General features: G+C 38.3%; 1 protein-coding gene and 2 non-coding genes across 5 annotated transcripts in view; 2 read left to right on the forward strand and 1 right to left on the reverse strand.

The window, feature by feature from the left end:
* Positions 1-23,210, reverse strand: part of creb5b (cAMP responsive element binding protein 5b) — a 182,793-nt gene extending 159,583 nt beyond the window's left edge. For 2 of the 3 annotated variants that reach the window (XM_072913011.1, XM_061953645.1), the window contains exon 1: positions 23,166-23,210. The gene's annotated coding sequence lies outside the window, so the exon portion shown is untranslated. Of the gene's footprint in view, positions 1-20,336; positions 20,394-23,165 lie in introns of those variants that run through there. The other variant, XM_061953638.1, reaches the window with a different exon arrangement.
* On the forward strand, positions 5,012-5,084 carry trnak-uuu (transfer RNA lysine (anticodon UUU)). Its single transcript has one exon. It is a non-coding gene; the product is annotated as a tRNA-Lys (tRNA).
* Positions 21,048-21,120, forward strand: trnak-uuu (transfer RNA lysine (anticodon UUU)). Its single transcript has one exon. It is a non-coding gene; the product is annotated as a tRNA-Lys (tRNA).
* Positions 23,211-23,513: the final 303 nt, after the last annotated feature.

A 23,513-nucleotide genomic window follows, 5' to 3' on the forward strand; every position in this document is an offset into this window, starting at 1 on the left:
AGGACAAACATGACACAAACCTTCCCAACTGTTAGAAAGTCCACTGTTTAATATGTTTGCGTGTATGCTTCACTGATGAGAGGATTTGGTGAACATCGTTTTGTCCTACTAATTTCGGCGGTTCTTGAACTCACCATAGTGTGGACAGTTTGTTTACATGTAAAATTGTTCACTCCTTCTTTGTCTCATTTTGTCCACCAAAAGTTTCATGCTGTGCGTGAATGCACAAAGATGCGCTTTGTTGGTGTTGTTGACTTGTCGCAGTGCTAATCAATGCTAACATGCTATTTAGGCTAGCTGTATGTACATATTACATCATTATGCCTCATTTTTAGATATATTTGTGCTCATTTGATTTCCTTTGTTTATGTCCTCTGTGTATTTAATGTCTCATGACACATTGTCTGTAAGTAATATTGGCTGCTTTTCTGATAGTTGTTGGTGTGCCAATGTTGTTCCAGACCACAGCAAACATTACCTAGATTGCTAAAGATTGTAATGTATCTATTAAAAGAAGACAGCCTGCTGTTTCCTTTAACTTGGACACACACATATATACCTTTGGCCATTAAAAGCCAGTCATTTCCAGGAGTTATATCACCTTCTGAGTAACCTCTGATTTACTAATAGTTTCTAATGTAAAATAAATATCAGACTTCAACATTTCTGTCAACGAAGAATAACGTCAGCCTGCGACACATAGTCATTTTGATAGTAGGCTATTATAGCTAATATATACACTTACGTCATGTGTTGCCTTCATTATAAGACTTATATATGGCTTTTCATTTTTTGCGGCTCCAGACAGATTTGTTTTTTGTAATTTTGGTCCAATATGGCTCTTTCACCGTTTTGGAATGCCGACCCCTGGCATAGCGCATGCTAAAACAGAAGATGTGTTGTGTTTGGCAAAACAACGATGTATAACAGTAAAATGTGTCCCTAAATCCTGTTTATGAGCACCAAACATAAAAAAAAACTGGTCATCTCTTTAGCGAAAAGTCGCTCAAACCGTCGCTTTTGAAGTTCATAATGAACTTTTCATGATGTGAAGGTAAAAACTTTATGACTTAAAACTTTATGGAGCACCGCTTTGAAAAATAAAGGGCTTCGCTACATGTCTTAAAATAAAGGCTTAACCAACTATCCGTCAGTCAGCTACAGATGTGGAAGCTGTAAGTTTTATCATTTTGTTTTTCTTCAGCAAACTCCCAAATGGAATGACTATTGAGAACTTTATGATATTTAAAAACATTTCTGTACAACGCACTGTGTGACTTATATTCTTTATATATGACTCTTGTTTTCTTTTCATTCCTGTGACTAACGTCACCATCTTTTTGCCTCTATTAGCTCCGTGCATATGTGTTCCTGTGTACTTACTACCTCTACTCGGTAGGACAGAGCAGTGTTTTTCAACCTTTTTTGAGGCAATGCACAATTATGTCATTAAAAAATCCGGAGGCACACCACCAGCAGAAAACGTTAAAAAATGAAACTCCACCAGGCCGTCGTGCCTTATTTTGAGTTTGTTGGTGTTTTCCTGTGTGTAGTGTTTTAGTTCTTGTCTTGCGCTGTTATTTTGGTGACCCTTCCTGTTTTGTTGGTGTTTTCCTGTAGCAGTTTCATGTCTTCCTTTGAGTGCTATTTCGCACACCTGGTTTGTGTTAGCAAGCAAGACTATTTACATTGTTGCTATCCTTCTTTGTGTGGACAATGTTGATTGTCATGTCAAGAACGGATGTACTTTGTGGACGCTGTAAGTTTTTGCTGTCGTCCAGCATTCTGTTTCTGTTTACTTTGTAGCCAGTGCAGTTTTACTTTCGTTTTGCATAGCCATTGCCTTTCCCTTTCGTTAATTTTTGGTTAAAGCATTACATACCTTTTTACCTGCACACTGCCTCCCGATGTGGTCTGCATATTGGGATCACAACAAACCATCCTTGTCTCACCCGACACATTCCGACTTTTACAAAGCAATTAACCACCTACTGACATGGAGTATTATGTGGTTACCCTGCTGAGTTTTACACAGCACAGACACTAAGCAACGGCACATTATTTGCAGATTATAATTATTGATTTGCAAAAAATATTTTTTGGACCAATTAGGGGAAGTTGCATAATTTCGCACACTAGTGTGCCGCCGCGGCACAGTGGTTGAAAAGCACTGGGACAGAGAGCCTGTCGATTAGGTTAAGTACTGCTGCCACCTACCTGCAGGCGTGTGTATTGTTCTAATGTAAATACGAGAGTGTACACACAAATAATGAAAATCTCTCTGACTGGTCGCAATCCCCCAGCTGGTCCTCACCCACTATTTGCGAAAGACTGCGCTAACCTCATATTAGGAATGTAGATTTCATATCAAGACTATCGTGACCAAAATTATCACGGTTATCATTATTATCGCAGTATTGTTGAATGTGCTCAAAAAATACTTATACGCACACCGACTGAAATCTTTGACCAAGTTGTTTTTTTTAATAACCGGAATAAATATACACACTATTTGTACTATATACTGTTATGTTTTGTGTTTCTTTTGCTTAACTGATAGTGTTAAAGACTTAGTATTTTATCTGTTTTAATGCCTAAGCTTTTATTATTTTAATCATAGGTTTGTACTGAAGCACTTTAAGATTTATTTAAATGAAAAGTGCGTAACAAATACAATTTTTTACTATTATTTATTATTTCTGGCAGGGGGTGTGTCGTCCTACTCTGTTCAGCGGTCCTTGAACGCACCGTAAAAACACCTCTGTCTTGTATTTTTCAGAGTATAGAATGATCACTCTAATCTAAGAGAGCACAGCTTCTAGGTTCAATGTACATAATTGAATATCTTAGATGCTCAGACAGCAATGTGTTTGTATAAATTTAGATTGACGTATGTCGTTTCTTAATGGGGAAAGATCTTAATGTCTTTTGTTTTTATGTTAGCATTTAAGATAGCAAGCTGGCCCCAGTCAGTCAAGGGGTTTATCAAAGTGCAGTTCTCAATCACGGGTTTTCGATCATTTTAAATCAAGACAGTAATACTAACCATCAGGAGTTTTACCACGGTTATTGTTACTGTACATCCATACCTCATATGATATTGCGGTTACAAATTAAGTGTAATACGAGCACACATGTAGCTCACATAGCTATGCTATTGTTGCTAACATCCTTCCCCACTCCTAAATGTTAAGTTGTTGTACCTGATATATGACAGTGGTTACAGTTGACAAAAAAAATTATAGGTCTACAAATTCTGTGAATCCGTCATTCCTCTGTTCACTTCCAGTAATTCAAATGTAGAAATGACCATCAACACAAGAATACATTCAGCATTCAGCTAAAAATACAATTATGGAAGAGCTTCACAGAAAAAAACCCATGAAAACATTTAACTGCTTCTCAAGATCGAACCAATGCCGATGCCGATGTTCGTTTTAAAGGCTCAGAGGCCTTGAGTGTGTTTAAGAAAATGCTGCAAATGTGAAACAGGAAAAAAGCAAACATAGATTAATTCAAAAAACCTAAATGTTATTACCACATCCAACATTCAACCATGTTTAAAATACGTCGACCTATATTTACAGCAATAGTCTCATCAGAGCCTTTGTAGCTCAGTCAGTAGAACATCAGACTTTTAATCTAAGGGTCCAGGTTTCAAGTCCCTTTTCAGGTGAAGTGTTTTAGAGCAATAGTGGCTCTCTCTTTAAGGACATGATTAACAAAGGCTCTTACTTAATGAGGACATTTGAGCTAGTTTACTTCCTTCCCTTGAGCAAGACACCCAACTCCCACAACTTCACGGGTTTCAAAAAATCCGCCTGACTCCTTACTTTCTGCCTTGTTAACAGACTACAAAAAATGGATGGAATGAAACTGAAAGTAGTGAACTTAACCAATATAATGTTTGTTCATACAAGCATTTCTAAGTTCAACTTACTAACAAGTATGGTCTGTAGTCATTCTCCTACAGCAGGGGTCACCAACGCGGTGCCCGCGGGCACCAGGTAGCCCGTAAGGACCAGATGAGTCGCCCGCTGGCCTGTTCTAAAAATAGCTCAAATAGCAGCACTTACCAGTGAGCTGCCTCTATTTTTTAAATTGTATTTATTTACTAGCAAGCTGGTCTCGCTTTGCTCGACATTTTTAATTCTAAGAGAGACAAAACTCAAATAGAATTTGAAAATCCAAGAAAATATTCTAAAGACTTGGTCTTCACTAACTGACAAAGAAACAGATAACAGATTTGGTGTCCAGTTCAAAGTGTGACATGATTTATTTAAAAATTTGAGAGTTGACTTTTGTATTTTACATGAGTTATTATTTGTACAAACATGGTGCAAAGTAATTCATGATTTGTTAAAAAATGTTAGTGGCTAGCTAGTTAAAATGGGATATTGTGATTTCCCAAGACTGTCTTAAAAGTGATCATTTGAAAATGTTCAATTTGAAAAATGTGCACTTAGAGAAAATATCAAAATAAATAAGATGATCAGTGTTTCCACAAAGATAAATATCATTAATTATTAATAATAACATAGAGTTAAAGGTAAATTGAGCAAATTGGCTATTTCTAGCAATTTATTTAAGTGTGTATCAAACTGGTAGCCCCTGCTATGAGGTGGAGACTTGTCCAGGGTGTACCCCGCCTTCCGCCCGATTGTAGCTGAGATAGGCTCCAGCGCCCCCCGCGACCCCAAAGGGAATAAGCGTTAGAAAATGGATGGATGGAAACTGGTAGCCCTTCGCATTAATCAGTACCCAAGAAGTAGCTCTTGGTTTCAAAAAGGTTGGTGACCCCTGTCCTACAGTCTTGTGTTTGGTGTTTCTGTTAGAGTCAGACTAGTGGACGCATCACTGGCCAGCAATCATCGAGTCAGTCGTTACAGCCGCACTACTGTACACTCATGTACTGTGGACAATACGAACACTACATGAAACACAAGTACACGTGGCATATGAACTAGCCCTGGTGAGCATTTCACTCTCAGCATTCTCTGTCTCTAACAGAGCCTGGATAGCTCAGTCGGTAGAGCATCAGACTTTTAATCTGAGGGTCCAGGGTTCAAGTCCCTATTCAGGCAATGCAGTTTAATATTAAAACATGCTAGTATTACTTAAGTACCTATCAAATATTGCGCGGGCCGTGAGAGTCAGGGAGGACTTTCAACATTATCGTACTCACTCATGCTTCAACGATGCATAAGCCTCCAGCTAGGTGGCAGCAGTACCTGTACCAATCAACAGGTTGTCATGTAAAGTATTCAATACTCTCAGTTTTCACTGTGAATACAGTTGGAAATATTAACCTCATTAAATTGGTTACTATTTTTGCTTGGACAAAGTGCTTGTCAGTAAGTAGCTCAACGCGCAGTCAATACGGACAGGGGGTCATCAGAGTGTCTAGCTTGTTTAAACAAAACTAGAAAAGCGCAGGCCTTATCTCCCCATAGTACAAAAAGTCCTGAATCTATATGGTGATCTGGATCAGCCTCAAAAAGTAATCACTTGTTACTTATCGCATTTCTAACATTTCCTGAAAGGTAGATGAAAATCCGCCCTTTTTGAACAGACAATCAAAAGTGTAAGCGTAAGGTGACGTACTAGAATCATGCTCAAAATCGAATCAGTAGTACCTCATCCCATTTCAGACATTTCCGGTTATTATGCAAACTAACAGACAGACAAAATAAACAACAACTAAAAACTAACGACAAACACATACACTCCAGTAGTTTTTACAAAAAGTCTGCAAGGCATGCTGGGTAGTCCAGCAGCAGATTACCCCGACACTACAATATACTGTATACAATAATATAATATAAGCAATGTTGTGGCAAATTTAGCCAAAAAATTATTCTGAAGTCATGTACCTTTTGAAAATGAATATGCTAATGAAGCTGGCAAGTGTTCAGAGTTTGACAACATTTCGAATATTGCTTTTTTTAAGTCTATAAAATGTACAACCCAGTGAATCATTTGCTGCTTTTTCTCTGTTTTGAGAACCACACTTGCTGAGCAGTTTAAAACTATACATTTCATTAAATTAATTGCAATCTAATATTTATTTTATTATCAGGCGACTGAATGCGGAATGTGGCATGTGGTTCAGTAAGACCAGGGGTGTCAAACGTGTTTTTACTATTTTAGGATTTTGCCTATCATTCACAATCCTGATGTAAGACAAGAACAGATATGTGTTTCTTTTTTATGCATTCTAACTAGTAAATAAATACAGTGATGGGCAGTAACGAGCTACATGTAGCTAAACTACGTAGCTTAACTACATTTTCCAGTAGCTTGGCGGTAGCTTAGCTACTTTTTTAACAAGTAGCTTTCCCTGTAGCTTAGCTACTTTTAGACTCATGAAGTGAGCGAAGTAGCTTACATCAAAGCTACAAGCTACAAAGAGAGAAAATTAACTGCGAATACAGGCCAAAAAAATCTGGAGAAAATACAATGACCTGGATGAATGAGAACATCCATACATACAAAGAAAATCCATGATGTTTTGGTTGGTGTTCATATGTTGAGTCACAATTGGCTAAGGTTAGGGCAAAACATTACAAACTGGCCAATCAGAGACAAGATAAGGCGGGTCATCGAAATTAGTAAGCAAAATCACAACAGTCACGCACTCATTTTACATGATGACAAGGGAGTCGGAGACAGAAGGACGCTCCAAGCTGACCATTAAAAAAAAACATACTTTAAAATGGCAGAAGAATTCTCTCTCGCAGATTAGATTTGTTTTTAAATTATGAAAATGACGTGCAGAAAACCCACAATAATGTATGTCCTTGGCCGTATTTAGACAAATATATGTGTTTAGAGAAAACAATGGCCAAAATCTTAGTTTTTAGTTAGTAATCATAACTGCTCTCTTCATCTAAGATGTCCAACACAAATCTAGGAACACACATTAAGGTGAGTTGAGTTCATGAAAAGTCATGAAAAGTTTTACTGCACATAAACATTACCAACTGTTCCCAAACAACACACAAGTCATTGTTTTTTTGTCAAGATATAGATAAATGCTGTTTTTTACTTTAGGTAGAGAAAATAAATAACATTATAGGGGTGGGTCAAAGAAAAGGCAAACTAAATAAATACACACAGTGGGGTATGGGGACCCCTAGAGGTAGTTGTCCCCAGCTAAATGAGAGATAGTTAATAGTAATGAACCTTTATTGGGTTCATTTGTACACTTTCAGTTACATTAACGTTGATATTATACATGTGGGCCCATAGATACTGTGTAAATGCCGTTAAATGTAGCTTTGATGTAGCAAGCTACTTTTGCCGTGTAACTTGTAGTGTAGCTTGCTACAATTCTCTGGGGATAGCTTCCCTGTAGCTTAGCTACATTTAATCGAGAGTAACTTTGTGAGTGTGAATGTTGTCTATCAGTGTTGGCCCTGCAATGAGGTGGCGACTTGTCCAGGGTGTACTGGGTGCAACTGGAATAGACTCCAGCACCCTCCCAAAAAGGGACAAGCGGTAGAAAATGGATGGATGGATGGAACTTGTAGCTTAGCTTACTACATTTTTCAAGTAGCTTGCCCATCACTGAATAAACACTAGCTAGAGTCCGCTTAAAATGGAGCACATGGGAGTAGCTCTATTCTGCCAGTAAAGCGCTTAAAAACATCCAAACACCTCCATCAAGGTTTAATACTGCATATGTATGTGAGTATATGTAATGTAGTAATAGGTGTATTCATAATAACAAGTAATATTTGCGTATTTTGCTCATTTTAAGCATATGGCGTCACATTAATTTAATCGGCGCATCACAACGTTCACTTTTTCCTTCAACAACATCACTGATTATTACTCACTACAGGCTTCATGACAGTCAAACATCACTTACTGTACAATGTCTGTTCTCACTGGGATGCCGACTGTTAGGAGGTGGACATATTCCCGAACCCTTGCGAAGGGTTAAAAAAAAAGGGTCGGTGCAAACCAGCGTCTTTCTCGCCATCTCTGGGTCTAAATTGGCTGTTCAAGTTGACGAACTTCTTAGTTCATGTCCACATCCTTCTACTATCAAGGTGAAAGGCATTATTTATGATCTAGAATTAAGTTTCATGAGCTCCGAGGCGAGAAAGCAGCTCAGCAGTTGGGGATGTTAATACAGCAGCATAAGGAAGTTGCCTCTCTCTAAATATAGGTCCCTAACGTTAGCGCTTATAATAACAATATCTGTAACACTGGGTAATATTTAGGTCACGAAATGTTAATGGAGTATTGTTGGCGCTTCTTAGATGGTTATTTATTGGCTGCCATTGGCTTCATTGTAAAGCAGACTTTTATTTACAAGTTAGAATGCATTTAAAAAAGACATATGTGTTCTTGTCTCTCATAAGGAATGTGAATTATTGGCAAAATTCCCAAAAAAGTGCAGTACCCCTTTAAAGACCACTTCGCCACAATTGCCCATGCAAATTTGCGTGGGCAATTGTGTTTTATTGTTATTGTTCATGAACAGATTGATGGACAACTTGCTTTGTAAGTCACAGTGACAAACAGATGTTCAAATATTTACCAATTGAACACAAAAAGTTTTGGAATATTCTGTTGCATGATCAGATAATAGGGCAGCACGGTAGAAGAGGGGTTAGTGCGTCTGCCTCACAATACGAAGGTCCTGAGTAGTCCTGGGTTCAATCCCGGGCTCGGGATCTTTCTGTGTGGAGTTTGCATGTTCTCCCTCCGGGTACTCCGGCTTCCTCCCACCTCCAAAGACATGCACCTGGGGATAGGTTGATTGGCAACACTAAATTGGCCCTAGTGTGTGAATGTGAGTGTGAATGTTGTCTGTCTATCTGTGTTGGCCCTGTGATGAGGTGGCGACTTGTCCAGGGTGTACCCCGCCTTCCGCCCGATTGTAGCTGAGATAGGCTCCAGCACCCCCCGCGACCCTGAAGGGAATAAGTGGTAGAAAATGGATGGATGGATGGATGATCAGATAACACTCGAATTTGTATGCAAATTCATGGTGTACAGTAAATATTTTCTGTCAAAATTGAAAGAATAAATATTTTTACCTCAAAAGAGATTTTTTGACGCACATTTCCAGCCACAAAACGAAGTGGGCCAGACTCGGTCCCCCGCTAACTGGAATCGATATCTGCGATCTGGATAGCGAAGTCGGGAGAGCATCGGACTACTTAATATGAGGGTTCAAGTCCCTGTTCAGGTGTGTGTTTTCAGGACAGTAGTATTTTCTAAGGACCTGCTTTCGAACTGGATAGGGTGCACTCACAAGTACAAGAGTCTCAAACTGAATTTGCTTTAGGGCCTCTGGAAACAGAATCCGGGAGAGGATGGATTGCACAAAGTATTCACTTCACAATCCTATTTTAACCCCACGACTAAATTTGTTCACTACTTCTACCACTGTATATCATAACTATACAGATTGTACACATTGTATATTTTGACGCTGTTTGGGGCTGGACAATTAATCAAATTGTAATCTCAACTTTGATTTTGGCCTCTTACGATCATTAAAATATTATAATCGTAAAAAAATGTTAATGGTTCGCGCAAAGTGCATGCAAATTGCTGAGCTGATGAAAGGGATGAGTGAGCGTATGAGTGAAAAAAAGACCACATCTACAGAAGTTTGGGATGTTACTGTGGTTGTTACTTTTTATTTGCATACTTGCCAACCCTCCCGGATTTTCCGGGAGACTCACGAAATTCAGCGCCTCTCCCGAAAACCTACCGGGACAAATTTTCTCCCGAAAATCTCCCGAAATTCAGCTGGAGGCCACGCGCCCTCCAGCTCCAATATAAACAGCGTGCCTGCCCAATGACGTTATAACTGTAGAATGATCAAGGGCAAGTTCTTGGTTTCTTATGTGGGTTTATTGTTAGGCAGTTTCATTAACGTCCTCCCAGCGCGGTAACAACACACAACAACAGCAGTCCCATTTTCGTCTACCGTAAAGCAGTTCGTCTGCCGTAAACAGCAATGTTGTGACACTCTTAAACAGGACAATACTGCCATCTACTGTACATGCATATGTGACAATAACATCTAGGGCTTTTAGAGAGTGCAGTGCACAACTGCGCACACAACAAGGAGACGAAGCAGAAGAACGAGGAAGATATAGCCATGGCGACGCCGACGACGAGTAAGATGAAGAAATACGCTTGTAAGTTCCAAGCCGCAGCTGCGATTGGACCTGGATAGCCTCCGGGAAGAAGTAGTGGACTACCAAGTGCTTGGCAGTGAAGATCTTCCTCAGGAAGCAAAGATTGACCGGTTTTGGGCCATGCTAGGGAGAGATGGAAGATTCCAGACTCTAGTGCATTTGATGAAAGCACTTTTGTGCGTGCCACACAGCAATGCATCATCAGAGAGGGTGTTCAGCACGGTTAGAAAAATAGTGATAGAGAATAGAACAAGGATGGACAATTCAACCCTTAACTCAACAATGAGTAGATGAGTGTTATGTGTGTGTATATGTGTAAATAAATGAACACTGAAATTCAAGTATTTCTTATATATATATATATATGTATATATATATATATATATTTATATATATATATATATATATATATATATATATATATATGAAATAAATACTTGACTTGGTGAATTCTAGCTGTAAATATACTCCTGTGAGAGCTGTGCACAACATCCGGTTTGACTGCGCAAACAAAATAAAGATTTCAAAAAAGTTCTTTACACAAGCATAAAGTACTCAAACACTTGTTGATATGTTTACATAATTATAATGCTTTGACTTAAAATATTGGTCAAAATTTTCCGAACATGTATTGCACCAATACATGTGAGGATTTTTGCATTTAATTAACAAACATTTTATTTATCACACACAAAGCACAAACTCTGTGGTGGTAAAATAAGTGTCAAAGGTAAAAAACTGACAAGATCACGGGTACAAGCAGCCAAAATGAGTTTCCTCCGCCGGGTGGCGGGGCTCTCCCTTAGAGATAGGGTGAGGAGCTCTGTCATCCGGGAGGAGCTCAAAGTAAAACCGCTGCTCCTCCACATTGAGAGGAGCCAGATGAGGTGGTTCGGGCATCTGGTCAGGATGCCACCCGAACGCCTCCCTAGGGAGGTGTTTAGGGCACGTCCGACCGGTAGGAGGCCACAGGGAAGACCCAGGACACGTTGGGAAGACTATGTCTCCCGGCTGGCCTGGGAACGCCTCGGGATCCCCCGGGAGGAGCTGGACGAAGTGGCTGGACGAAGTGGCTGGGGAGAGGGAAGTCTGGGCTTCCCTGCTTAGGCTGCTGCCCCCGTGACCTGACCTCGGATAAGCGGAATAAGATGGATGGATGGATGGAGGTAAAATACTGAATAAAAAAAATTAAACGGAAAAACTGAATTTAAAAGGGTTTTTTTCATACTGCTACAGTAATTCGAATTTGTTGTTATTATTATTACTATTATTACTTTACTTGTTGTTTATTGATTACTAATTTATATTAAATGTTTCTTTTAAATCATATTTAAAGTTGAGTTTTGGTGGTACAATACATACTTGTTTTCAAATTAATAATAATCGTGTTATTAGTCGTGATTTCAATATCCTTGAAAATAATTGTGATTATTATTTTTGCCGTAATCATCCAGCTCTACAGTTGAGCTCCCCAGGAGATGGTCAGAGACGCTTCAGTTTGCTTATAGGAAGTTGTTCTTTTTGTGTCCCATGAGTGTTTGTTGTGCTGTCATTTTTGTGTTTGCACCATTGCGTAGTAATATTCAAGATTGCCATAATATAATAGCCACCCATAGTGCACAGGCTACAATTACACTAAAAGATGATGTAAAGCAAAGGGCCACAAATATGGGCTTGTGGGTCCCAATGGCCAGCGGGCTGCAAGTTTGAGACCCATGGTTTTGAGTCTAGCACTCGAGCACATTTGGCCGGTGTGAGTGTACTAGTCCACGCTGAAGTTCGGTACACACCCATTTTCCTTTGGTACAATTGGAACAGGTGGGTCAGGGTACGAAACTATTGGTCATGCATGATAAACATACACACTAAAAAATGTTGGGTTAAAAAATAACCCAATTTTAACCCAACTGCTGGTTCAGAAAAGAATAAACCCCTTATTTGAGTTATTTTAACTCAACATTTTGGGTTAATTTTTTCAACCCAAACTTTATTTAACCAAAAAGTTGAGTTATGATAACTTAATGTTGGGTTATTCCCAACCAAACTATTGGGTTGAATTATTTAACCCAAAAGTTGAGTTATGCTAACTCAATGATGGTTGATTCATAACCCAACTATCGGGTTTAATTTATTTAACACAAAAGCTGAGTTATGCTCACTACAATGTTGGGTTATTCCCAAACCCAACTATTGGGTTGCGCAATTTAGCGCTCCTTGACCCAATAGTTGGATAAAAATTATAAATTTTACTGCTGGTTTGTCCTACTGCTTCCCAACTACTGATCAATATTATTTTTATTCCATTAAAATGTACTCAAAAGCAAGATATGAGTGACATTTTTTACAAGAATTGCCGTGTGGTCAAAGTAGTCCTATACAGCATGCTCAAATATGTTCATGTACATAAGATGTGTGATTGTAAATATTGTTAATGAGAATAATAAAATTCCCTTCAAGGAAAAAGTAACTTTTTATTAAAAAAAAAAAAAAAAGAAGCCTTTTACCCAAAAATAAAAAAACAACCCAAAAATGGTTTATAATTTTGAAAATCCAGAAATTGAGTTAAAATAATACCCTTATAACTAGGGATGTCCGATAATGGCTTTTTGCCGATATTCCGATATTGTCCAACTCTTTAATTGCCGATATCGATATCAACCCATACCGATATCAACCCATACCGATATATATAGTCGTGGAATTAACACATTATTATGCCTAATTTGGACAACCAGGTATGGTGAAGATAAGGTCCTTTTTTTGAAAATTAATAAAACAAAATAAGATAAATAAATTAAAAAACATTTTCTTGAATAAAAAAAGAAAGTAAAACAATATAAAAACAGAAACTATTAATTAATGAAAATTTGTAAAATTAACTGTTAAAGGTTAGTACTATTAGTGGACCAGCAGCACGCACAATCATGTGTGCTTACGGACTGTATCCCTTGCAGACTGTATTGATATATATTGATATATAATGTAGGAACCAGAATATTAATAACAGAAAAAAACAACCCTTTTGTGTGAATGAGTGTGAATGGGGGAGGGAGGTTTTTTGGGTTGGTGCACTAATTGTAAGGTTATCTTGTGTTTTTTATGTTGATTTAATAAATAAAAAATAAATAAAAATAAAAAAACGATACCAATAAACAAAACCGATACCGATAATTTCCGATATTACATTTTAAAGCATTTATCGTCCGATAATATCATCTCTACTTATAACCCAAAAAATGGATTGCTCTTCATAAAAATAATTTAAAAAAATTAACCCAACACTAGCAACTCATAAATTGGGTTATAAAATAACCCAGCATTTTTTAGTGCGTACAGTAGACTAGTCATAATCAAACAACCTGCTGATAACCACCACCTTTCTTAAGAAAAAAAAACAATGACACACTCCCTCACCTGCGAGTACATTCATGTACGTCATAAAGACTTGCCATTTTATTATAGCATTTAAACTAAAACTGTTGTATTCAGACATTATACCTCTATTCATGGAAAGGATTACAATATAAAAAATAAAGAAAATGTCCACACTGTTTGAGTGATGATCTGCTCTGTAGAAATACAATTTAAATGTTGCCAGTCATATAAATAAATAAGGTAAATTCTTCTTTCCTTCTGTACTGTAGTGATGAAAGTTAAAGACCCCTGGATTAGGCCAAGATAAACAAACATTCTCAGTCAAAAATGCTCATTAGAATTTAAAAATCTGACTATTATTACTGTGATGAACCAGGTCAAATTCACAAATTCAGCTGCTGATCTAAATAGCACAATGGACAAATATTTAATTTCATCAAGGTTATATAAATTGAACATATTGTTGTCAATATGTGAAAGTTAAACTGGTTTTACAACAAAGCGGGTTCCTTTGGACCGTTGCAGTCTTGTTAATGTTGACTTTCTGTTAAGTTAAAGTTAGATTTTAGGAAACAGGTGTGAAGCATTTAGGTTGAAATTGCTGAAATATAAGTAATTCCTATGACATCTAGCACAAATTGCAGATTTGTATTTATTTATTTATTTAATCGGCATTAGAATTATAAAGGGGTCCATGGACATGGTTCTTCTTGTGTAAGTGGGCCCACAAAGATTGGCAACGATAGACCTAGAAACCCTCCATCCCAGAGCATAAATAGCTCATTTGGCAGAGCATCATGGCGGCGTTTAATCAGAGGGTTTCAAGTCCTTGTTCAAGAAGTGCTCTTTTAGAACAGTCGTGGACTCTCTGCTTGGGAACAGGATTATCTAAAGTCATACTCACACAAGACCGGTCTAAGGTCTGTCAACTTGCAAGTTAATGATAACTGCCACCATTTTTTTTTAGAACGATTTTTTGTTTGGATATTTAAAAAGAATTTTGAACATTTCTCACCTTTTTTCATCCAGATTGCTCTGTTGCAGTCATAACTTTTCAATAATTGTTTTTCAACTAAATCTGCTAACTCCTCTTGTTTGGCTGTAAAATAATACAATTGCTCACTATTTAGATTATCATTACTGTCAATGTTTTTTTGTAAATCCTCAATTTCTTTCTTTAATTCCTGTTCTGCCGCTTTAAGTTTGTTTTTTTTCCATGAAGAGTACGCAATGGCATATCCCCTAAAACAGGGGTCGGCAACCTAAAATGTTGAAAGAGCCATATTGGACCAAAAATACAAAAACAAATCTGTCTGGAGCCGCAAAAAATTAAAAGCCATATTACATACAGATAGCGTGTCATGAGATTTAAATAGAATTAAGAGGACTTAAAGGAAACTAAATGACCTCAAATATACCTACAAATGAGGCATAATGATGCAATATGTACATATAGCTAGCCTAAATAACGTGTTAGTATCGATTAGCTTGCAGTCATGCAGTGACCAAATATGTCTGATTAGCACTACACACAAGTCAATAACATCAACAAAACTCACCTTTGTGCATTCACGCACAACGTTAAAAGTTTGGTGGACAAAATGAGACAGAAAAAGAAGTGGCATAAAACACGTCCCCGAAAGTCGGAGAAAGTTGTACATGTAAACAAACTACGGTGAGTTCAAGGACCGCCAAAATTAGTAGGACAAAACGGCGCTCGCCAAATACTCGAATCAGTGAAGCATGTTTAATATAAATAGTGTGCTTTGTAACAATTAGGCAGGTTTGTGTCATGTTTGTCCTCCTACAGAAACCATATTAAAACAAAACAAAAAAAATTTTCCTCCCTCATCTTTTTCCATTTTTCATACATTTTTGGAAAAAGCTCCAGAGAGCCACTAGGGCGGCGCTAAAGAGCCGCATGCGGCTCTAGAGCCGCGGGTTGCCGACCCCTGCCCTAAAACAACATTTGAAGGCTTCCCAGACTATTTGGGGATTTGAAGATCCTACATTATTTCTTAAAAAGTCAGTAATAAATTGCTTTGTTTTTTCAGTAAATTCATCATCCTGTAGATGCATTTGATTAAACTTTTAAAAACCGGGCCCACGTGTATTATCTTCAATTGCAATATTTAATCCTATACAATTATGATCAGAACGCAATTTATCATCGATTGATATTGCAGTCACTTTGTTTAGCAATGAAAATGATATCAAATAATAGTCAATACGACTTGCCTGGTTTTGTCTTTTCCGTGTATACCGTACTAACCTAGGGTTTTTGAATCTCCAGATATCAATTAAATCAAATACATCCATAACATTTTGAATCTTTTGTAAAGATTGAGGATGATAATCCATTGAAAAATTCCCTTTTCGGTCCAGAACTTTATCCAAAGCAAAGTTAAAGTCCCCCACAATAATAATTTCCCCTTGTTGTTCTCGCAACATGTCACTTATTTCTTCAAAAAAGGAAGGTTCATCAACATTTGGCCCATACAGATTCAAAACACACATCTTTTGACCTTGAATAATCATATTTAATATTAACCAACGTCCTTGTGAGTCTTTTTCCATAGAGTTAAATTGAAAATTAAACATTTTTTTTATTAAACTGCCACCATTTTTTGGCATGGCCTGGCACGGCACAACACACTACCTCACCCGCAATATTCCTGTGCGTAATAAAGACTCGTTATTTAATTTGTGCCTTCAAATCGCTACTCTCACTGATGATAAACGACAACCGCCCCTTTACACAACATAAAGACTCAGAACGACTCAAAATTAGACTAGAAGTGATCCGCAAAGTCAGAAAAAACAGTAACATAGCTGATTAAAAGAAATGTGCGTTTTGGGGAAAACTCGCCCATCCAACACATGAATTGCATGTTACCTTTGCCAGGAGTTTATGTAATCGTTGCCATTGGTTTGTCTGTTAGTTAGTTAGTTAGTTAGTTAGTTAGTTAGTTAGCACACAAAAAAAAGAAAGGGGCAAATTTTCATGAAACTTTCCAAAATGGGATAAAAAAAAAACTGGTTAGATTTGAGGCCTGATCCGAAACAGTTCTACCACGTTAATATATGTTTACGTTTCTGTGTGATTATTAGTGGCCCCGCAGAGATAAAGACAGTGGATGACTTACAAGAGTGTTTACTCCATTGCTTTCATTCCACTGTACATAGCTCAAAAAGTTATGGGCGGATTTTAATCTAATTTTCAGAAAATGTCCGAAACGGTTTAAGGAACAACTCATTACTGTCATGTCTGTGTGATCATGTTTTTGTTTTAGTCATGTTCGGTTTTGTTTTTGGACTTTTTGTGCACTTTTGTTTTGTCACCATAGCAACCATTAGTTTTCACCTGTCACGTCACACACCTGTTTCACGTTTTGAGTCACGCACCTGCTTTCACTAATCATGTCTATAGTATTTAAGTTCATTGTTTTCAGTTTGTCGTTCTGACGACATCCCACAATTATGCTCTACACACTCTTCATCCTCGTAGATCATGCTTCATGTCCCATGCCAAAGTAAGTTTTTGTTCCAAGTTTATAGTCTTTTTGGTTTCATAGTTTGTTCTCCGCCATTGTGCGCGCCTTTTGTTTACTTCTTTTTGTTTTAGTAATTATAAAATAAATGATGTACTTACATTCCCGTCTCGCCCGAGCCAATTTTCCGTTGCATCCCGGAAAAGCAAACACCCAGGACCAAGTCTTGACAATTACAGTATATTTTGGGGCTGATCTGGATCATTTCTACTACGGTACGAGCTTTAGCTCCAGTGTGTTTATCATTGGATGACTGACAAGAGGTTCCACTCTGTTTCTTTTATTCCGCGGTTGATAGATCAAAAAGTTATTGGCACATTTTGATACAACTTTCAGGAAATGTCATGAATGGATAAGGACCTGCATCTGGAATCAATACTTTTTTTACTATTATGAGGTTTTTTGCCTGCCGGGGGTCTGCGCTCTCAGAGTTTTTTTTCTAATTATTACTAACAGTGCACTCAGTCAGATCTTTCAGACTATAAATACAAAAAAACAACGACAAACCCTAAAACAAGTGAAGTTGGCACGTTGTGTAAATCGTAAATAAAAACAGAATACAATGATTTGCAAATGCTTTTCAACCTATATTCAATTGAATAGACTGCAAAGACAAGATTCTTAACTTTCGAACAAGAAAACTTTGTTATTTTTTCCAAATATTAGCTCATTTGGAGTTTGATGCCTGCAACATGTTTCAAAAAAGCTGGCACAAGTGGCAAAAAAGACTGAGAAAGTTGAAGAATGCTCATCAAACACTTATTTGGAACATCTCACAGGTGAATATGCTAATTGGGAACAGGTGGGTGCCATGATTGGGTATAGAAGCAGCTTCCATGAAATGCTCAGTCATTCACAAACAAGGATGGGGCGAGGGTCACCACTTTGTGAACATTGAATGCGTGAGCAAATTGTCCAACAATTTCAGAACAACATTTCTCAACGAGCTATTGCAAATAATTTAGGGATTTCACCATCTACAGTCCGTAATATCATCAAAAGGTTCAGAGAATCTGGAGAAATCACTGCACGTAACATTGAATGCCTGTGACCTTCTATCGCCCAGGCGGTAGGTACTGCATCAAAAAGTGACGCCAGTGTGTAAAGGATATCACCACATGGGCAGAGGAACACTTCAGAAAATTACTGCCAGTCACTGCAGTCCATCGCTACATCTGTAAGTGCAAGTTAAAACTCTACTATGCAAAGCAAAAACCATTTATCAACAACACCCAGAAAGGCCGCCTCCTTCGCTGGGCTCGAACTCATCTAAGATGGACTGATGCAAAGTGGAAAAGTGTTCTGTGGTCTGACGAGTCCACATTTCAAATTGTTTTTGGAAACTGTGGACGTCGTGTCCTCCGGAACAAAAAGGAAAAGAACCATCCGGATTGTTCTAGGCGCAAAGTTCAAAAGTCAGCAAATGTAGTGGTATGGGGGTGTATTAGGACCAAAGGCATGGGTAACTTACAAATCTGTGAAGGCGCCATTAATGCTGAAAGGTACATACAGGTTTTGGAGCAACATATGTTGCCATCCAAGCAACGTTATGATGGACGCCCCTGCTTATTTCAGCAAGACAACGCCAAGCCACGTGTTACAACAGTGTGGCTTCATAGTAAAAGAGTGCGGGTACTAGACTGGCGTGCTTGTAGTCCGGACCTGTCTCACATTGAAAATGTGTGGCGCATTAAGAAGCGTAAAATACCACAACGGAGACCCCCGGACTGTTGAACAACTTAAGCTGTACATCAAGCAAGAATGGGAAAAACTTCCACTTGAAAAGCTTCAACAATTGGTCTCCTCAGTTCCCAAACGTTTACTGAGTGTTGTTAAAAGGAAAATAAGTTTCTCAGTTCGAACATTAAATATCTTGTCTTTGTGGTCTATTCTATTGAATATAAGTTGAAAAGTATTTGCAAATCATTGTATTCTGTTTTTATTTACGAATTACACAACGTGCCAATTTCACTGGTTTTGGGTTTTGTACATAGGCAGAATCAACACATATAGAGTATTATACAAAACTGATAAATATTTTCTTTATAGAGCCAACACAACAATTTATAATTATTTTACCTTCCAGTCTAATTTCACCAGCCCCAGATGTCACGTGTACACTACTTAAATGTGCTCTTTTTTTAATGGCTACAGACTATTTCCTCAAGCACAGTCAAAACATTCAAATATTGTGTTATGCTAAGCAGTGCTGTTTTCCCAACAAGCTGTGCTTCATGACCGAGCCTGCAGAACAGGGTCTGGACAGGGTCTCTCTGTCAGGGCACCAACGTGCCCCGGGTCTCTCTTTCTGTCACCAGGCCGCTGTGGGCCCCGTGAAAACTCACCTGGTCCACTTTGACACAACAAACAAACTGAGCTAAAGATGACAAGTTTCATGCTCCCTTTCCATCCGAACTTGTTCTGGTTTTTGTAACTTCTTGAACATGTTATAATTGATCACAGTTACTGTTGCCGAAAGCAAAATTAAAAAGGCCACAAATCTTGACCCTCATGATGTTAGGATGAAACATTTGTCTTTCTGTATTTTAAACAGTGCGCTCAGCATATTTGTCAGGAAATTGAAACCATATGAGGCTTAAACTTGTGAAATAATTAATTGTGTAAATTACCCAATGGCTTTTACACTTCTTAAATCAGTGCTAAATGTCCTTTGCTCGGAAAGGGCACTTGGCTCTAATTTAATATAGATGTTTGAATTTAGCAGAGGAAATTTGGTTACACTTTACATTAACTATAACCTGATGTCTGCACAAGGGAAGGATTAAGGGTCCCGAGTTCAGTTTCAAGAAAGACTGAGGGAATGATTTCTCCAGGTTGAGCGCATATTTGAATTTCAACAGCACATCAAGGGAACGGGTTGCTGGGGTGCAAAAGGCGTACGGGGTTAAAGCAAGCGAAAACATGCACGACAATTCAAACCCACCAGTTCCCCGCAGCCTGGGCCTTTGACAGCGCAGGTTCAAGGTAGGATCACAGCAATCCCCCGGGGCAGGAAACATGGTCCTCTTATAGACCATGTCTGCCCAGAACCCCAGCTCTTGGACTGAGACAAAGACATTGACTAAACCTACACCTCAATAGATGGCTGATGATAGTTTTGATGCTGTAATTTTCTACAAGTAAACAACTGAACGAGCAAAACTGTTCACTCAACCATGGACTGATGATATCTAACCTCGTTCTATACATTTAGACCTTAATGAGAAGAGGATGGATTTACCTTTGACACATGTAACAACCATCAAGACATCAGTGGACGGACTGCAGGTCACATTTCAAGTGCAGCTGGATAGTCATCAAGTTGATTACTTGATGTGAGAAGTATGCTAAGGATTAGTTCTGCATAAAAGTAATAAGTAGGGTATTCTATATGAAACTTTACCAACAGTAGGTACACGTTTGGTATTTTAAATATGGGCAAAACATATTTCTGCATGTATTATCATTATATATACAGGTATACAGTATTGATGTTAAATACCTAATCAATATAATGCCCAATGTTTTCCCTCACAAAAAGTCAGAAAAAAAACAGTCTATTGTTTTAGAGATTTATACAGGCAAACCAGACAGTGGCTCCAAAACGACTTCTCCTCAAAAGAGTCAAAGGCTGCTTTTTTCCTGTCACTCACACACCCTGGTTGAGACCTCAAAGGTTGTTAGCAAGTTAGCAAACAACAGAGGATGTTGCTCATTTTCAGATCACGCTGATCAATGAATCGGCTGCATCAAACAATAATAGCAGCTGAGAATTAGGATGTGCTTTTGTATTGTTCCCAAGGAGAGCAAGTAACAGTCTCGGGTGAGCAAAAAGTCCAAATATACTCCAAAAAGTGGGTTTTCATGAGTAAGGAAGGCCCCACATGTATTATAGGCTCTATTAGGTTGTGCTGTGAAACGTTTGAAAGCTGATAGGAGAAGACATCACAGAGCCTGGATAGCTCAGTCGGTAGAGCATCAGACTTTTAATCTGAGGGTCCAGGGTTCAAGTCCCTGTTCAGGCGGTGTTCTTTTCGGCACAGCAGTGGCTCATTTCCCTCAGAAATTGCTTTGGAACACAATAAAATAGCTCTCGCGCTTTGGTTAGTATGTTACAATCTAAAATGTATTTCACAGTATGCACGTGAAACTCAAAAAAATTGAATATTGTGCCAGGGTTTGTTTGTTCCAGCAATTATATTTACAGGGTGAAACTAATATATGACAAAGGCTCATGACTTGCAACGCAATATATTTCAAACCTTCTTTTGGTATCAATTTGATGATTATGGCTTACAGTCTATAAAAACCTTGAATTGAAAATCACAGAAAATTTTGGGATTTCAAGAACTGTAAGCCATGATCATCAAAATTATAACAAATTAAGGCTTGACATATCTCACTTTGCATGCAACAAGTTGAATTCACGTATTACTTTCATATTGGAAGTTGAATTGCTGACATGAACAGACTTTTGCATGAGATTGACATTGTTTTGGGTTACACCTGTAAAGACACAATTTAAAAGAGAATCATTTTCAAGCATTTTCTATAAAGGTCATTTGAGTCGGTGTCAAGTTATTATTTGTTTTAAATTTTTTTACAAACAAATGTTGAATACAAATGATTCAAATTTGGCCCAAACCCGTTAAATGTCGAGTATGCTCTGACTAAGCAAGAATTTACGTTTTATGAGCTACTTTTTTTTATTCCCTTTCAGCGTGTTAAAATGCTTTTTTTTAAAATGGTGATTGAACAAAAGCTCAATGTAGAGCAGACTTATCCGGATCATTGCTAATCTTTTGTTTTAGCACTGCTGTCTTGTTGAAGGACATGATAATAATAATTGTCTTTAGAATTTGTTTTGATGAAACAACTCAAAAGTAATGCAAAAGTTGTCACATGGGTACAGTGATATTGTGACATGACAAAATACTGTACCAACATTTTGGACATAATTTGCTGGTACATGACAAATAGATGCACCATCAAACTCAATACTGTAGGTTCGATTCCCTGTTGTCTTTAGCAAGGCACCAACTATATTATGAAAAAAAACTGTCTTTCACCAAGGAAAACAAGAGGCCATTTTTCAAAGTGCTGTAATGCATGCAGTGTGTGGAATATAAATATAAAAGTCAGCAGCAGCTTTCTCTTAAACCGTTACTTTAATGAATGTGATTTTTTTTATATATATAAGACCACGCATCCCGGACGATCTTGAAGCAATGTCATCCATACCCTGATCCCACAAATGTAAGAAGTCTACTAAGTGCCAAATAAATGATGGAGTCATCAAGCTTAAAGCTTTTATATGAGGCGTTTGATTACTATAAATAATTAAAGGGGCACACACATATACGCGTATGCACGGTCATTTATTACAACAGCAAGTGCTTATTGATAGCGTGTCACATAAAAATAATGACAATGGGGACTAATCAAATGATTGGTGCCTTAAGATGTGTGTTTTATTTCCCTTGTCAGCACAAATTGCTTAAAGTAACCATCAACAACCTCAAGCATCGACCAAGATGCAGAATGACGTAATGATGTCCACAATGCAACTCAAACGATAACGAGGGTGTGTATTTATTACTAAAAAAAAAAAATAAATAAAAAAAAAAAAAAAAAAAAGCTTTACTGTGTTTCTTTACTGTAGTACAGTAATTGGCGGGCTGCAGCGCGGTCCGTCCTGCACGGAGCACGCCGAAGCTGCCTATCCCGAGATGGGACGATGGGACGGGCATGACAACGACAACCGCGCCGTCAACAAAACATATGAAAAATGAGGAGTCCACTACAGTCAACACATTGTGCAATTATCCGTGGGTAGGCATTCAATCGAGCGTGTGATAAATTCCTGCACACTTAACAAACTGAACCGTCAACACCGAAGCGCGACGTCCCTGCAGCGAGCGGCATTTAAAATGATAAATATCGTGCAGCGGCGAGAAAGAAAAGGCAACAAAACACGCTGTTGCATTAAACAACATTGTTTTTAAAAGTCGCGAGGTTCGGCGTCCCGCTGCACGCTCGCATGCCCTCTCTCCCCCCTTTTTCAACTCACCCAACAAGTGTAGAAAATGTGAAGCAGTCGCTCAGAAGAAACCACGCTGGACTGAGGAAAGATTACAATACGTTCTATTTAGAGAAGCATAACGTCACCCCCCGGGTGACGTCACGTGGGATTCCTGAAGTTCTAAATCATTGCGGTGCCGCTATGAGGCGGCGGGATGGGCGGGGCTTGCGGAGTAGCACACGCCCAGAGGGGGAGGGACCTGGTCCGGAGTGGGTGTGGTCCAAAGGCTGGAGCTCCAGCACCGGCCAATCATGCATGATGCAAACAGTGGCAGTGGATGGATCAGTACACGCTGCATCCTTATAAACTACTTCAATCAAAGTCCCAATAAACTTG

The sequence above is a fragment of the Nerophis lumbriciformis genome, linkage group LG04 (genome assembly GCF_033978685.3).
Source record: "Nerophis lumbriciformis linkage group LG04, RoL_Nlum_v2.1, whole genome shotgun sequence".
In the NCBI taxonomy this organism is placed as follows: domain Eukaryota; kingdom Metazoa; phylum Chordata; class Actinopteri; order Syngnathiformes; family Syngnathidae; genus Nerophis; species Nerophis lumbriciformis.